Raw genomic sequence first — 17,519 nt, 5'->3', positions numbered from 1 at the left:
AAAAGAAAGTAGTCTAATAATACTTCAGAATGGTGGAATACGTTTTATTATAAATGATTAATTAGTGGCAAAGCTATCTTTCAGTTTTTGTTTTGTGTATGTGTGTGTGTGTGTGTGTGTGATTGTGTGTGTAACATGGGTGTGTAAGGGTGCTTGTGCCCATGTGAAGGTCAAAGGATAACTTTCAGGAGTCCATTCTTACCTTCCACTGCATTCTGAGGCAGGTTCTCCACAGGTTCTCTGTACCTTTTGACACAGAAGGTTCATAGTAATGAAGCCAAGGCTACTGAGTTTGTACTCTGAGGAGAGTGGCCCTGGCCCTTTCGTGAGTCATAGCTCACAGCTCACTTTGTCAATTTGGGGGCACCTATGACTCTTTCAATGCAGATGAAAGCTCTAAGCAATTCACACACCAAACATACTGGGTTTCTGGGGTCTGTGGGTTCCGAGTTGATTTGTCCCTCATCTGCAACAGTGATGGCTTTACTCTTTCAGATGTGTTGATGGCTCTTACTGTATAAAACAGTGAAGGGAGAATGGACTGGTGTGACTAGACTGTCTTTAAACAGGAACTTGGATTTGAAGGAATCACCTTAGTTTCTAAGAAATGCAAAGGAGGAGAGAGCAGGGGAGTGCTTGGTTATAAAACAAGGGTCAGGGCTGGTGAGATGGCTCAGCAGGTAAGAGCACCGGACTGCTCTTTCAAAGGTCCTTAGTTCAAATCCCAGCAACCACATGGTGGCTCACAACCATCCGTAACAAGATCTGACTCCCTCTTCTGGAGTGTCTGAAGACAGCTACAGTGTACTTACATATAATAAATAAATAAATCTTAAAAAAAAAAAATTAAAAAAAAAAACAAGGGTCAAGTGGCTAGCAGACATTTGTTGAGACGATAGATGACCAGAAGTGCTAGGTTAAGTGGGTTCCTGGCATTGTCTAAGCAACCCATCAGCTGGGACGATGGTTGAAAATGTCCTTCAGAGGTCCTGCCTTAGCAGACTGTGTTCCATGCCCTTTGATGGGAGTTGGGACCCTAAGTTTCAGCTTAATGAGATCTCCAGGTAGTTCTAGAGCAGAGGGGAGTTTGCGTGTCTGTCTCTCCCACTCGTCCTCTTAAACACTACCTTTTCTGAAAAGCGCTTTATATAAAATCATTAGCCAGTCGCTGTGAATGAAGGGCTTCCATAAACAGAAAATGCTTTTGATAACTCCAATTTGGGCAGTGAATGTCAGCAGAGAGCCCCCTAGAAGGCAGCTGTAAACAATTGTCACCCCACTGCACTTTCCATCAGAAGGCCACTTCGGATTGGCCTATCACAGCGTTTCATTTTTCCGTACTTAGTCATTTGTTACAATAAAAATTAAGTTCCAGGAATGGAATGTCATGACGGGATAATGGGCTCCCTCTCAGAAGAAGCCAGCCTGTGTCCAATTCATCACCGCATTTATAGTGCATTAGAAGACATTACAGCCGAAACACCGTTCCTCTGGGGCAGGGAGAAAAGCCAGATTGAGAGAGAAAGAGGAATTTGCTCCATGAACTTGGCAAGAGTGAAATAAAAATAGAATCCAGGGGCACTTTCAATGGCCACGTTCAGCAACCAGTGGCCACAGCTCACAGTCTTCGTGACTAGCATTCCACTGCACTACAACATTAACTCATTTCACCGTGCGCCCGTGAGAGGTTTGTGTATTAAAATGGGACGGTCGTCTGAGAAATCAGAGGAAAGAGAGCACAAAGAAAATGGGAAAAAGTTAAGCGATTTAAAATGATTAAAGCCTACAGTATATTTTGCAGATATAAAGTCCTAGAGAGAACCTTAATAATAATATTAGTCCAATAGATGGGGCCAAAGATATCCATATTGTCTGGGTATTTTAATTGGCAGATTGAAGTATCATTATAAACTCATAAGAAATCTATGTCTGTGTTCTCATAAAAGTAAAAAATGCTTATTTGATGTTAAAAAGCTGGCCTTTGAGACACAGGAGCTGGAGGAATGTGGCATTGGGTAGGTATGCCTGCCAATTTAGGCCTGGGAACTTAATAACTTTATAGTATTTTTATGATTGGACCTTGTACTGTGGTAAAGGGGGAATGAGGGCCTTCAGGCCACCTGGAATAATGGGAGCAATGTCTTAATTCTGTGATTTTTAAGGTAACATTTTTCCAAACTCTACTTTTATATTAAAATAACATTATTTCATAGATAGACAATTTGAGGGAGGGCCACAGCTTTCCGTCTTAATAAAGTCTTTAATTCCCTTCAGAATGTATTTGAACAAAAACCTGTGTGGTCTCATTTTTTTTCCTCTATCAATCTGTGTTATTTCCAGGGTGAAAGGTAATTTTGACCATAAACATGGCTTCCATCACACATTTCCAATTTTAACCTATTTGTCTCTGTTTGATTTACATTGGGTAGAGAGCAAATTAACTATTGCAAGCTTTTATTGAAAATTAATTAGGTGGCTAAAGTGCCCGTGGCAGAGTCTCTGCCAGGACAAGTTTCTCTCTGGGTCGCCAGCCTTCTCCAGTTAAAACACCTAGCAACTAAAAAAAAAAAAAAAAAATCCATAAAACCAATGATATAATTAGTTCCAGAGTGGAACTTAATCCCTTTGAAATCAGATGCTGTTTTCTAGTGCAAAAGAGCCAATGTTAGAGCCAGCGTTTCATGGTATCTCGGAGTTTTCCTTGGGGGGAAAGATTCTGGCTGAACCACTTTACAGGCCTCACAGGGGTGCCCACCGTCCCAGGAGAGTCAGGGAAAGGAGACAGGAAACAGGCTTAACAATACTGTAAAGATTAAAATAATAATAATCAATAATAATACATTAACTGTGTTGAAAAATAGACTCCTTAAATGTGTGTGCATATGAAAGAGAGAGACTTACACACACACACACACACACACACACACACACACACACACAGAGAAAGAGAGAGAGAGAGACTCTTATATATTTTCACAAATCCAGGGTATAAATGTGATTTATGGTAAATAGTTCCACAACATTGAAATGAGTTTTTATTTTCTTCGTATGCTGCTTCAAAGAGGAGCTCACAGGCTCGTAAAAATGCAGAGAACAAATAGGGGCCTCTAAGTCCAATTTATACTCCGTGCCCACTGTGCGCCGAGACACATATAATCTGTAAAACGTCGGCTTCAAAGTTCCACGGAGATCGGTGTTAACCCTGACCTCTGACCCTGCTGCCTCTGGCTGGGCCTGTGTGCTTTCTTTACCAGCTGTTTTAGATAAATGTGGTCCATTTTTAAGAGATTGTCTTGGTGGGTTTTTTTTACATGAATCGTGGCAACATTATTAACTCTCACTGGAGAAACCACCTTTTCCAAGAGGACTTTACAGACGAACCAATCACGTCATGCCTCGTGCAGAGAGGAGCGGATTAATAAATATGTCATTGGACCAAAAATATTTAAACAACTCTGGGAGAAAGAGAGCAAGGCACACAACAAAAGGAAAGCAAAGAAGTGTGTTTCCTGTCAAAATACACAGAGGAAGCACTTTATTTGGAACCCTCTCTCCATAAAGGGACCCGGTGGGCCAACATAAACAGAGAGGAGGGGTCTGGTGTATCCCACTTTGGAGATTGGAGACCATCGGCTCAACCAAAGTTAGGAGTCCAAAGCCAGGTTCTCTCCCTTGAGGCTGTTAACTAAGGGAGACCAGTGACCAGGGCAAGCAGATACACTTAACAGATCAATGCTCCGCCGTTGTTAAGTGGTACCTATGGTTGGTTTCTTGTGCAGCTGAGTGGAGGTGCTTGCTTCCTAGGAGCAGTTCAGAGCAGTGTAGATAAAGGTTTTGCACAGCTAAGACTATAAACAATGGTTTCAGCCAGAGCCTGGGGAGATTTTTACATTTCGACAGACCAACATAAACCCTGAATTAATGTTTACAGAGCACTTCCCACATGGAAGATAAGTCTAGATGTGGGGTGATTTTAAAGAGAGTGCAAGCTCCCCATGTCAGCAACCCCCCTCCAAAAAAATTAACATTTGGGAATAAAAAAGCTAGTCAGATGTCACGTGGATGAGTGTCACGCTCACGAGGTGGGTTCTTGAGGAACTCAGGTTTTGGTAGGATGTGGAGGAGTCGGGAAGGATTCACTGGAAAAGATGTTGGGAAATCAACCCTGAGAGCTTCCGGGTCAGCAACTGGGAAGTCAATGACTCTGCTCAGGGAGTTCATGGCCAGAAATAAAAAGATCCGAAATAAAAAGAGATGTCCTTTTGGGATGATCAGTCCGGAAGCCTGTCGAACCTTCCAGTGCTGCTTCGCTCCGATAAGCTCACTGTCTTGGGTGGAATTTCTGGCTGGCAAGCAGTCATATGAACTATGAAACCGTGTTTTTGCAAGATGCCCAGACTTTAAAATGACGAAGAAAATATGACAAGCCCATGAAATGATCACAGTCCCTTCAAATCCATGGGTGTTTGAAACAGGATCCCAGACTCTCCAACTTAAACCTCTTCCAGGGACAGACTAACAGCAACTTAGACGCAATAAGCCACAATTAGTGTTTTAACATGAAAAAGGTTCTCCAACGGGTAATAACCCCTAAAACCATTAAAGATATCGTCTCGAGAGGGTGACTTTGTTCACTCTGGGATATCACGTTATCAGAGACTTGGGCACTCTCCAACATGTCACCCAAGCCTTCGAGGTCTAGACCAGGTGAGGGGACTGGGTTTGAAACTGATCCAGTGGGACTGTCCCTTTTAAGTAGCGGCTTTCATGAAGCAGCCGGTATTTATATGTTATTATGAGATAATACCCTTACCTCACCAGGCTAGTGTGATAATTAATTAATGTTTGCCAAATACTTTGAGCTCTGTAGATGAAAGGCGGTGGGAACAGTAAGTGGTGGTCTTAGTCTCATCTGTATTTGAATTTGCCTGTTACGAAACAGCTCTCTCTCTCTTTCTCTCTCTCTCTCTCTCTCTCTCTCTCTCTCTCTCTCTCTCTCTTCCAGATAATCATATTTTTGCTTTGGGGAGAAAAGGTAAAAACTGCCTTATCCCACAACTGTACCCTCAAAGGGCAGGTGTGATATCTAGGGTATGATCAAAAGAATAGATTGAAGTAGAGCTTCTCTTCAAAGGAATGCATCCCATCTCTCAAGGCCTCTCCTGGGAGTGTCAAATTCAATCTGTAATTCCCACTGAGGTAGGACCAGCAGTAAAGGCAAGGAGCAGCTGGGTGCTGGTGTAGCATATGAATAACAATCCCAAACTCTGTCAATTAGCCTCTCTGCTGAGTAGTTTAAGTGAGGTCCACAACCTGCTTACTGAAGAGGAAAATGTTTCCTTAATCCTGCCCTGAGGTTCAAGGGCCAGGATGGGAAACTGGTGTTGCCAGGAGCTGCTAAATTGGTTTGAGAGGAACAGAGTTTACTCTGTTGTATGGTAATCCTAGCGACTGGAGGGACTCGAGATGCTGTAGCCTTCGACGGGCTCATCAGAGAGTATAAGATTCAAAGGACGACATAGCGCTGCATACCTCAAGGTTCAAGGACTAGAATTCTTCCCTCCCCCACAGCACTGTTCCTGGTCAGAACTGTAGGTTAACTGTAGGTCTGTGTCTCCATTCTTTAGAGTCGACATTGCATCACCATAACAAAATACTTGACAAGCTACTTATCAAGATGTCCGGCCAATACTGGCTCTAGAGAACTGCCCCGAGGGCATCACTGCAGGGTATACAGTGGTGGTGAGAGACATCAGGCTTCCTTCTTTTATAACAATCCACTCCCAAGAACCCAAGAGGCCACGCCTGATAACCTAAGGATCTTCCACAGACTCAACCTTAATGGTTCTTCCATTCCTTTCCAAAACATTACCCAAGAGACCAAGCACGTCGTTACCCGGGATCCTCGGGAGGTCACTCAACCATGGGAAAAGTACAGAAGTATTTCTCCCAGCACTGTCCAGGTGATGATACAGAGCTGGTGGGGTGAGGAAGCAGTGTTGCGCGGATGTGTTAGAATGATAAACACAATGACCAAAAGCAGATTAGGAAGAGACCGGTCTACATCACAGTCCATCATCTGAGAAGCCTAGGCAGGAACTTAAAGGCAGGAACCTGGAGGCAGGAACAGGCACAGAGACCACAGAGGAACACTGCTTACTGGCTTGTTCCTCCTGGCTTGCTCTCTTTTCTTTTAAAACCCAGAACCACCTGCGCAAGGGTGGTACTGTCCACAGAGGTCTGGGTCCTTCCACATAAAGCACCAATCATAAAAGCCCCACAGGCTTGCCTATGGGCTAATCTGATAGGGGCATTTTCTCCATCAAGGTCCCCTTTTCTCAGATGGCTAGCAGGGATGACCACCAGAGCACAGGGATGACCACCAGAGTACAAGGCATGACCGCCAGTACCTGTCTCCACCATGAGGACAGCCAGGTTCCCTACGGATAGATAGCTGGCCATTCCCAGGATTTTCCAACCCCATCCTCTAGTAAATGTCGTATAGGCAGGGAAACCTTTAAAATTAACTTTCTTTTACTCATTCCCAAGTTAAAGGCATGTCTACCAATGGCTCACCATTAATAATTCCTTCCCCCCCAAATTCACACATGCTTTGGCAGCCTTCCAGCTTGTTTTTTTTGTTTTTTTGTTTTTTTTTTTTGTTTTTTTTTTTTTTATGCAGTGGCATATCAAGATTTGAAAGGCAGAAAATAAAAATTTCAGGGAAAAGCTAATGACTTCTTTTCCTGATTAGTTTGACCATTTTCTAGCCGTTCTTTTCAAAAGTATTCACAATGTTCTCCCTACAGCGAGCTAAGAATAAACATTCACATTCCTGGGCAATCAAGGAGGAAAGCTTGGCAAAGGGTGTGCCAGTGTCTCTTTGAATGCATTCCACCCCCACACTGACCTGAATCAGATACAGTCAGATTCATCTTACCTCCAAGGAACTCTAACATCGTGAGAGCCTGCCGCGGAGCTCAGACTTGGCACAAGTGGGCCACACATTTTCCTGCTTGGGCCCGATCACCTTGGAGTTCCAGGAGGCAGGTAGATGGGAAAGAATCCATTAGGCTGCCCTAGAACCTCTGTGCACGTGAGGCTCTCTGAAAGAAAAAAAAAAAAAAAAATCACTTACCAATAAGCTGTGGAAGTGGCGAACACGTAGCATATTTTGTTTCTACAAAGCTAAAAAGAGGTAAATCTACGCGTTTGATTTGAACTCCAAAATAGTTTAGAAACAGAAATAAAAGTGTGTGTGTGTGTGTGTGTGTGTGTGTGTGTGTGTGTGTGTGTGTTTCCTCTGTCTCCACAAGCATCACACAAGCTTAGTCTTACTTTCTGGGTCAGACTAGGGTGGTGCAAGTATGCCCCATTCTCCCAGCAGAGGTCGCTGTTGCCCACCATAATCTTCAAAGGCTCTTTCCCTTGTCCAGCTATTGCAGCGACTTTAGACAGAGGCCAAAGAGCGAAATACATTAGCCTTTAGAGACGGAGAAGAAAACAATGTATGGTTTGGGGGATAGGATCGCAATGTTGGGGAAATTGATACTTTAATAATGAGTCTGTGCCGAGTAGGCTTCAATCTGGATAAACTGGTCAGAGTTCCCTTTGTACAATGACAGCCTAGCTCCGTTCTCGTTAAACCTGACTGGTCTTTCTCTCCTTTCTGAGTGTCACCGTCAGCTGAGAAAATAGAGACAGGAAAGCCAAGCAGTGCATGCCGCCGCCCACCAGCCATTCTCAACAGGATATTCATCACATTGTTGAGGGTGGCGTCTGTGACACAGCTAATCACCCAGTGTGCTCCAAACTTGGGTGTCCCGGATAATTGTTTAACCTCAGTTGGGAGGTAGGCTTTAGTGGTAGCAGCTTCCTCCTTCAGGAGCTTAGCAAGTCCAGTAGGTTGTAGGTTGGTCAGGTCTCTGCCTACATGCGATAGGTTCCCACCTCTACCCTCCGCATGGTATTCTGGGTAACGGGCGGTCGGCCCTGACCAAGCGCTGATATGAGGCTGAGGAGACAGGTGTGGGTTCTAACCCAGAGGGAGGTGACCGGCTGCACACTGTGCATGACTGCATCCCCAGTGACATTAGAAATAAAACACTCCAGGGCTGGAAAGACGGCTCAATGGTTAAGACCCGAGCTTGCTCCCCAGCACCCACATAGCCTTTAACTCCAACTCTAGGCCGCCACCTTCTGGAGCCTGTGGTTCACTCACACATGCGCACTGCGGACACACACACAAGCACACATAACTAAACATAAATAAGATAACTCAATTTTGTTATTTTTTATTGTTTTGGTTTTTTGAGACAGGCTTTCCCTGTACATACCTAGGTGTCCTGGAACTCACTCTGAAGACCTGGCTGGCCTTGAACTTAGAAATCCACCTACCTCTGCCTCCCAAGAGCTGGAATTAAAGGCCTGCGCCACCACGTCTGGCAAGATAACTCAATTCTTAAACAAAGCATTTCTTTTTCGGCTTCTCTAGACCCATCCGGGGAGTCTGCCTTGGGCCCTGAGTTTCATTTCCAGCATGGAAAAATGTAAAGATAAAGTTGTCTCAGCTTGCTTTCTAACATGCTAGACAAAAGGTCAGAGCTGTTTTAGGATTGAAGGAAAAGGTAGGAAGCACAGACGGTGTCTATATGCTCTCTGCACCCCGAAACCTGACCCATTTGTTACAACCTCCAAACCCACACAACTATCTGCCAAGGTCCATAGCTCACATTAGGGTTCCCTTTTTGTGCTTCACAGTCTGGACACATTTATATGACCCGAGTCCCTCATTACTGTACTCCACAGAACAGTTTCATTGCCCTAAATTCCTGTGCGCTCTGCTAGGTCATCCCCACTTCATCTCTAATCCCTGGCGACCACTGCTCACTGCCTCGGTGGTTTTGCTTTTCCTAAATGCCACAGAGTTAGAATTATACAGCTTTCTCCGGCTGGCTTCCTTCCTTTAATCTTCCTGTATATCTGTTCATGGCTTGCTAGCCTACACCTGTTTATTGTTGTTATTATTATTATATTATTATTTCATGGCTTGTATGTTTACTCACCTCCTGAAAGATATCCCAGTTGCTTCCCAATTGAGGAAATTATAAAGAGAGCTGCACCAAACATCTTCATGTGACAGTGGATTCAGTGGCTCACAACTGGTCAAAGAGCTGAGCAAAAACTGACCAGAGTTTTTGTTGCCCTAAAATCCTGTGTGCTCTGCCAATTCAGCCTTACATCTCATTTAAGACAGCCTTTAAATGGGACGTCTGTGTCAAGATCCCTCTGCAAGACTCAGAAGAATGTAAGAGTTTCAGGGTGAGGCAGAATGCTATGAAATGAAACCCCCTGTGGGTGATGTGGCCATTGCGCCTACAAACCCACTGTGGTCACCTGAACTACAGCACACCAAGATCAGCTCCAGCAGGCAGCATCAACTGAACTCAATAGGTTAAAAATAAAAATAAGAAACAAATAAGTAAATAAGTAAGTGGAGAGGACATGAGGTTGGGAGGGCGATGTGTCCTGGGGCTGTCTTGGAGGAGTATGACAGAGTCGGGGGTGGGGGATGGGTAAGATCAAGGTACATTGTATACACATATGAACTTGTCAAAGAGTAAATAAAAGATATTCTAAAAAGACTTCATGTGGATTTTTAGTGTGAATGTAAATATCACATATAGCATCATGACTGCTATATTTTGCCACCTCCAGTCACGAAGGTTGAGAACTGGGGTCTGTCTGAAAGGCCCCCAGGTCCCCCACCTTCTACATCCCCTTCTGGAAAAGAACTCTGTGACTGAGCTGCGACTGTCACGGCTGCTCACACAGGAGGGGACAGCGGCGGTTTTACTGGTGGTTTGTTCAGAATTAGAGCGAGCCACACGCACTCACAGATGCTCCCGATCATGCGGGGTTTCCAGTTACACGTTGCCCAAATATACTGAATCACCGCGTCAGAGGAGTCTCAGCTTTATATTCTAGCAAAGAAGTTCTGCTTGCTTGCTTTTCTTTCCTTCTTTCCTTCCTTCTTTCTTTCTTGCTTGCTTGCTGGGGATTGAAGTCCAGGCTAATCATAGGCTAATTAATCAACTGGGCTCCTCCATCCCCTGATGGTGATTTTGGTCCTCAGCATAGAATATTTGTCAAAGGGATTAGAGCTCGCGAGGCATATCCCTACTGCTTCGGACGAGATGAACTTCCCCCATTTTGATTCCTTAGACGGTGCCTCTGGTCATGGCACTGGTGGGTCAGGATGAAGGCTGAAGGATGCTGGCCACCTAGTGCCAGCTCTTCATTTGCCCTCTGCAGCTGGGGTGGCGACAGCCAATGGCTTCGCTTTGTTCATGCTACTCTGATTTCCCCATCATTAGCATCCTCTTTCCTGGAATTAAAACAAAACAAAACAAAACTTGAAGCACGTAGTTTCCCAAAAGATAAACCAACCCTGGATGAGTTTGATGGTTGAGGTAGAATGTTGAATGTAAAAGTCTAAGTTTCCCAGTAACCCAAGAGGAGGGGAACTCCGACTGACGGTTGAGGCAGCCCGGTGGCTATGGTCCAACCATCATTACAGGAGTGCAGAGTCCCGAGAGAACGCTTTGATGGGAGTTAAAAAGTAATGTCAGGGTATATATAGCTCATGAATGAACTGTAGGCGACTCGAATCATTAGCATGCCCCTTGCTAAGAAATATACCCAAAGCTATGCAAGGCAGACCTGGAGCATCACGGCTATCCAAAGACATCCCTCACTAAAGACAGTAGCCTGTATTTGGAAGCCACCCTAGAATTACAGAACCAAGGCTGCCTTTCAATGGTGACATTCTCAAAGGATCTGGACTGTCTCCCACAGGTGACTAACATACCTCCTCTCCTGGAGGGCCTCTGGAAGCTTCCAGAGGTCAGAAACTGAGGCTGACTTTTGCCCATCGGTGCCTTCTAGCCACTCCAACAAGAATCCTTTAATCAGTCAGCTTTCAAGAGTCAGTGGCTTTTCATTTAAACAAATTCTCAAGGAACTGAAGTATACACAGAGCCCACAGCGGGACCGAGTAACCATAGATAAACATCTACGTCGGTTGTGTTTCTGTGGAGTTAAGGGGAAGAATAACTTTCTTTTTTGGTGATTACAATTTGGTTTACTTATTTGGTTATTTTCAAATGCCAGCTCTCCTCGGATTCTGTACTGGGAGCAGAGGGCATGAGCTGCATCTCTGCCTTTACAGTGTTCCCCGTGGAAAACAGGTACAGGGCACTGCTGTACGGTGTAGGCTGTGCTAGAGGAGGTAAGCGTTGGGGGAACTCAGGGTCCCAGCCCACGGTCATACGCCTGAGCTACTTTCTCTAAACAGCAAGGGGTGCACACCTTCAGGATGGCACTAGAGCCGCTGAGGTCAGGAAAGGGGATCTTGTGCCACAGAGGCCGGGAGCAAAACTATCAGTGTGGATGGCACCTAAAGGAAAGGAGAAAGAAAACTGGGGATGGGGGTGGGGGCTGCAGAAGCTACTGACAGTCAGCTTAGGGACTTTGAGATCAGTGGGAGAAGGGAGGTCACACTAGGGTGTTAGCAGGGATTTTTTGGATAGAAGATTCTAGTGGTTACACAGCAACTCATAGCTCAGAGGGAGAAAGAACAGAAGCAAAGTGGGTTAGGAGACCCCATTACCGAAAATGTGCAACTTTGTAGCTACAGCTGCTTAACAAGGCCTCATGAGAGCATGCTCCTTTCAGCACAGAGGTATGGCCTGTGTTGAACACACACACACACACACACACACACACACACACACACACACACACCCCAATGCACTCAGTCTTCTTCATGTTAGGAAGAAGGTCCGTACCTTGTGTGTAGCAGGTCTCACCTGGAGACCTTTTTCACACCACCAAGCATCTTTAAGACTAGAGACCAGAGCCCGGCGTGGTGGCACACGCCTTTAATCCCAGAACTTGGGAGGCAGAGGCAGGCGGATTTCTGAGTTCGAGGCCAGCCTGGTCTACAGAGTGAGTTCCAGGACAGCCAGGGCTACACAGAGAAACCCTGTCTCAAACAAACAAACAAACAAACAAACAAACAAACAAACAAAAGGACTAGAGACCATCAGCTTCCAGGCATGATTTGGGAAAGTGAGGAAGCCTCCCCCACCTCCTCCCCTAAATCTTCTCATGACACCCTTTTAAACTAGGACTCTTCCTTTCTCCATTTGTATCTATTAGGTTTGGATGCTAATGAGTCTGAGCAAGGTTACTGTATAATATGGAATCATAGCCTGGGCTACTAATTTTCTGATTATTCTCAGACCCACCCGGTCTTTCCCATGACCTGTTCTTTGCCAGGAGGCCAATTGCCACCTCCACCGACTAAACCACCTGCCTGATTCCTACGCGAGTCTCTTCAGTGCAGGGATGAATCCAGATTCCTGGGTAGTGGCAGTCTTGGGCGCTCTCCTTGCCTATGCCTTCCCATTTAGCTCCCTAAGCAGCCCTTTCATTTATACAATGCTTCTCAGTGAACTTGCATGAGTGCACCCTACGTTCCTGCTCAGGTGGGACCTTTCCTGCATCTATATCATGATAAGGAAGATATGGAGCCCCTGTACATGAAGATCAAGAAAGAAGATTGAGAGAGAGAGAGACAGAGAGACAGAGAGAGACAGAGACAGAGACGGAGACGGAGACAGACAGAGAGACAGAGAGAAACAGAAACAGAGACATCCTAGTTACAGATGACCCCCTTCCTACCTAGCCTAGGGCTGGCTGACTGCCCGTCTGCTCAGGCCCCTCTTTTGCTCAGGCTTCTGTTATCTGAGAAAAGGCTGCCCCCACAGATCTGGTTTGAATTTATGTAAAAAAAAATTCCAAATTGATTTGCAAGCTCCAATCTGTAATTCATAAGCACTCCATCATCGGCATTTCTTGTCTGAGTGTGTAACTTAGTCAACTCATCACATCGGAGGAAACAAGAAACGTACAGATGTCATCCAATGTTCGGTGAATAATAGAGTCTTCAAGGGTTAAGAGCTGGCCACACGCTGCGCCTCAGGTACCATAGGTTTACCAGAGCTGTTCTTTTGTGTTTTAACAATAAAGTAGTTGGTGGTCTGCTGGCTATAGCCTGTTACACATTCCTGGGTTTTATTAGGATAACCATAAGCCTCCGAGACCCACCCTGATGTCCGTGGCAAGTTTTATAGAACACTCACAAGTTTCTTCTTGTATTCGGGGCCTATATAAAGTGTGAGGCGTAATAAGTAGCAGGCTGGAGACGTAGCTGAGGGCTGACACCAGTCCCAGCTCCTGACGTGAATACTTAATAACGGCTCGTTATAGGCAAAGGTTGCCCACCAGATGCCTGCTTCTGCAGCTCCAGAGCCCACTAAACTTCCGAGTTCCTCCAGGAGCTGGAGTGGAGGCTCACAGTCACTCTGCCGTTCACTAATCCTGGAGGTCAGCACAGGCCCAGATGGGGCGCTGGTGAGGTGCATTTGCTGGAAGCTTCTCTGTTAGTCCACAGCCAAGAGACTAACGACTTCTGTTATGATTGTTTCCCAAGTAGACACATCACGGTGGGTTTAAAGTAGAAATGTAAGGCCTTGGTGTGGGCAGCCGGAGTTTCTCACACATCAGGTCAGAAGGGGCCCTCACTTATGCCTGGGCCATGGCTAATAGGCTGGATGCTGACCTAGCTTTGCACTCCTGAGCTGAAAAACACCTCCCACACTTACTGGGTTCTAGGGATGGTGATCTGCCCAGCTGTGTTTTGATCACTGCTGACCTAGAAATTAAATTCCGTTGTGTTTCCATGGCATATGAAGTTTCATGACAGAATGCTCATAGAACAGTTACCTGTCTCAGCGCCTTATGTCTGTGTCTCCTGCTGCCTTCCCTCAGATGTCTTCCCGTCATGCTCCCCTGCCCTAAACCGTAACAGCAGAGGCAGACCACAGGCTGTGCCAGCTTCAACTCGCCAGACTCTGTGAGTAGATGGAACTGGGTTTTTAATATTAATTTTTATTATTTTTATATATGTGTATCTGTAGAAGTGAATGCTTCACATGTCTGGGTGCCTAAGGAGACCCCTAAGAGGATACCTAAGCCCCTGGAGCTGGCTTTATGGGTGCAATATAGGTGCTGGGAACCAAATTCAGGATCTCTGGCAGAGCAGTATACTCTCTTAACTACAGAATCATCTCTCCAGCCTTGAAGAGGACGCTAATTATACATATATGTGTGTATTTATGTATATGCATATATTTATGTGTATGTGTATATGTGTATATGCATGTATACATGTATATATGTATCTATGTGTTTGTGATTATGTATTTATGTATATGCATATGTCTATGTGTATGTGTATATGTGTATATGCATGTATGCATGTATATATGTATCTATGTGTTTGTGATTATGTATATAAATATATATGTAAAAGCTGGCATGTTGGTGCATACCTGTAATTTCAGTCAATAGCTGGGCAGGGGCTGATATAGGAGGACTATGACTTTAAGGTCAGCTTGGGCTACCCAACAAGAGCTTACCTCTAAACTGCATCACAGAGGCTGAAAAACGAGTCACTAACAGGATCTATAGGAGCATGCTTGCCCCAGCATAGCTTCCTTGAATGGCTTGCTCTCCTTCCAAGCTGAGGCGCCCTGGCATACTTTTAAGTCTCTGAAGGTACCTAGCCTTGCGTCTCTGCGCATGCTATTCTGACCCCCTGGAGCACCTTCTCCCTTCCTTCTCCCCTTCTTCCCTTCAGACTTTGTCTCTAAAACAAGCACCTTAAAGAGTCCACCCCGAAGGCTTAAGTAAAAGGGCCCCCCTGGCTGCCTCGTCCTCTCAACTTCTCGGTAGAGCCTCTTGTCAGTGGAAGTGATTAATTCTTGGTATGATTACTTATTCAGTGTCTTAGACTGTAAACACCGGGAGGTAATGGATGCTGGCTAGCTCCGTGCCTAGCTGAGTACCCAGTATATAGACTAATGTCTAATTGTTCAATTAATTATTTAAAAACACTTGCTTATTACAAAACAACTTACAGAAAGTACAGAAAAACAGAGAAGAAAATTAAAGTGATCAATAGTTGTACCTCCTAAGATAACAAATATTAATATGTTGATGTATTTCCTGAGGGTTTTTTTTTCTAAATACAAAGATGGTACATAAATAAGGTCTGAGGGGCAACAGCACATTGCCTGTGTCTGGGTCCTCTCGTTTGCTCCTGAGGGCAGCTGAGGAGTTTGGAGGCCTCCCTCCAACAATCTCTAATGGATAAGGGATTAAATCCAGCTCCTGGAGGAAATTCAACCTTCCCCCTACCATACCCCTCTACTGTTCTCAGCACTGGTTCTCAACCTTCCTGATTCTGCAACCCTTTAATACAGCTTCTTGTGTTGTGGTGACCCCCAGGCATAAAATTCTTTTTGTAGCTACTTTATAACTGGAATTTTGCTACTGTTGTGATTGCAATGTAAACATCTGATATGCAGGATATCTGATATGTGACCCCGGGGCGGGGTATGACCCACAGGTTGAGAACCGCTGCCCGAGAGCATTGGCTCAGGCCTCTTAGAAATTAGTATTCTTAAGTATATGGAGATATGTCATTTCACTGTTTAATGCTTTTCCTTGCCATTGTTTTTTTCTCTTTTCCCTAATTCCTATTAAAGGAGAGACTTTTCAGGATGGAGTCACCAGTGTGCTCACTCCTGGCTCTGCAGTGACACAGGAAGTGGCTGGAAACAGATTGCATGCCTGGATCATCCTTACTTCCAAATAACTGTGATTTCTTTGTCCCAAGTACCTGTCACTTTATTTCGGATTTCTACCCAGATTTATCTTTATTTCTACCCGTGGCTAAGTCTACAGGGTAAGGCATCCTCTAAATGGCTTAGAGATGTCACAGAACATGCTAGTGAGTTGTTGAGTCAGGGTTGTCAACGGGCCAGCCTGGGTTCTGAGCCTCTGCCCAAAGTGGTTCTACCAAGTCATTCAGAATATGAAGAAGCCTTGGAGTCCTTAGAACCCATGAACTTGTATGCAAATTTTGCATAACCACATATCTGTTTTATTCCCCACCCCCCAGGAAAGAGGGACTCTATATTTCATCAATTCATTTAAATCAAGGGAACAAAAAGAAGATTAATCTAAATTAACAATTGTACTCACATTTGTAGCCTAGATACCAAGTACCATTGTACAGACTTCATCTGAATTGAACCCACTAATCCTCCCAGGGACCCTGTGACACAGAATCTACCGTCCTCGTTTTATGATAGAAGAAACTGAAGCACAGAGATACTATTGCTGCATCAAGCCACACAGATATCCAGAACTGAAGCATCCAGATCATCTCATTCTGACTTTACCTTCAGGAAGCAAACGCCTCTTTGGCAAAAAAAAAAAAAAAAAGTGCATTTTCTGACCCCTAGAACTTGGGTTAATGTCTACTAATATTTGTCACCGATGCTGTATTTCTTTCTTTCTTTGGGAAAGGAAAAGCTGTTGCTAAATGAAGTCAGCAGGGGATCTTATCGAGGATATGGTAGAAGAGAAGAAATGGTGCTCCATCTAGGGTGAATCCCTCCCTAGAGTGATTCTTAACCTATTTTAACAACGCTGCTGCTGTCCCTCCAGGATGCAGTCAGGACAGCCAGGTTCTTGATGGACTGAGTTCTGAATTAGAAGGGGAGGCCCTTTTTTTTTTTTTCCTAGAAGGAGAGGACATGGGAAGGGATTACCCTAACACCATTGTGTGTGTGTGTGTGTGTGTGTGTGTGTGTATGTGTGTGTGTGTGTGTGTGTGTGTCTGTGTGTGTGTGTATGTGTGTGTGTGTCTGTGTGTGTGTATGTGTGTGTGTATATGTGTGTGTGTGTATGTGTGTGTGTATGTGTGTGTGTGTATGTGTGTGTGTATGTGTGTGTGTATGTGTGTGTGTGTGTATGTGTGTGTGTATGTGTGTGTCTGTGTGTGTGTGTCTGTGTGTGTGTGTATGTGTGTGTGTGTGTCTGTGTGTGTGTATGTGTGTGTGTATATGTGTGTGTGTATGTGTGTGTGTATGTGTGTGTGTGTATGTGTGTGTGTATGTGTGTGTGTATGTGTGTGTGTGTGTGTATGTGTGTATGTGTGTGTGTGTGTATGTGTGTGTGTGTATGTGTGTGTGTGTGTATGTGTGTGTGTATGTGTGTGTGTGTATGTGTGTGTGTGTGTGTGTGTGTGTATGTGTGTGTGTATGTGTGTGTGTGTGTGTGTGTATCCAAATGGGCACATTTCTAGTGAGTGTATTTGGGATCACGTACTTCCCTGGTCACTTCTCCAGCACACACAGACTAAACCACATTTGATTGCTTGTATTAACTCAGATGACTGGAATTTAAGTCGTATGATACTTTCTCTATACCTTTTGAGGGAATGAGACATGACCTAAGCTGTTCCCAGAAGCCTTTCTGCTCCACACACTTTACAGGTTTTTTCCTTTGCAGATGGAAAAACAGTGGAGGGAAACAGACTC

The 17,519-nt window shown here is 44.8% G+C and overlaps 1 long non-coding RNA gene across 1 annotated transcript; it reads right to left on the bottom strand.

The window, feature by feature from the left end:
- Positions 1–1,440: 1,440 nt before the first annotated feature.
- On the bottom strand, positions 1,441–7,943 carry LOC110307473 (uncharacterized). Its single transcript, XR_002379398.1, has 3 exons — positions 7,841–7,943; positions 6,941–7,106; positions 1,441–1,714 (listed from the first exon to the last, which is right to left on the bottom strand). It is a non-coding gene; the product is annotated as an uncharacterized LOC110307473 (long non-coding RNA).
- Positions 7,944–17,519: the final 9,576 nt, after the last annotated feature.

The sequence above is a fragment of the Mus caroli genome, unplaced genomic scaffold (genome assembly GCF_978045245.1).
Source record: "Mus caroli unplaced genomic scaffold, Mus_caroli_1 scaffold_14, whole genome shotgun sequence".
Taxonomy (NCBI): domain Eukaryota; kingdom Metazoa; phylum Chordata; class Mammalia; order Rodentia; family Muridae; genus Mus; species Mus caroli.
The sequence above is the reverse complement of the archived record's forward strand: the minus strand, read 5'-3'. Positions and strand labels throughout refer to the sequence as shown.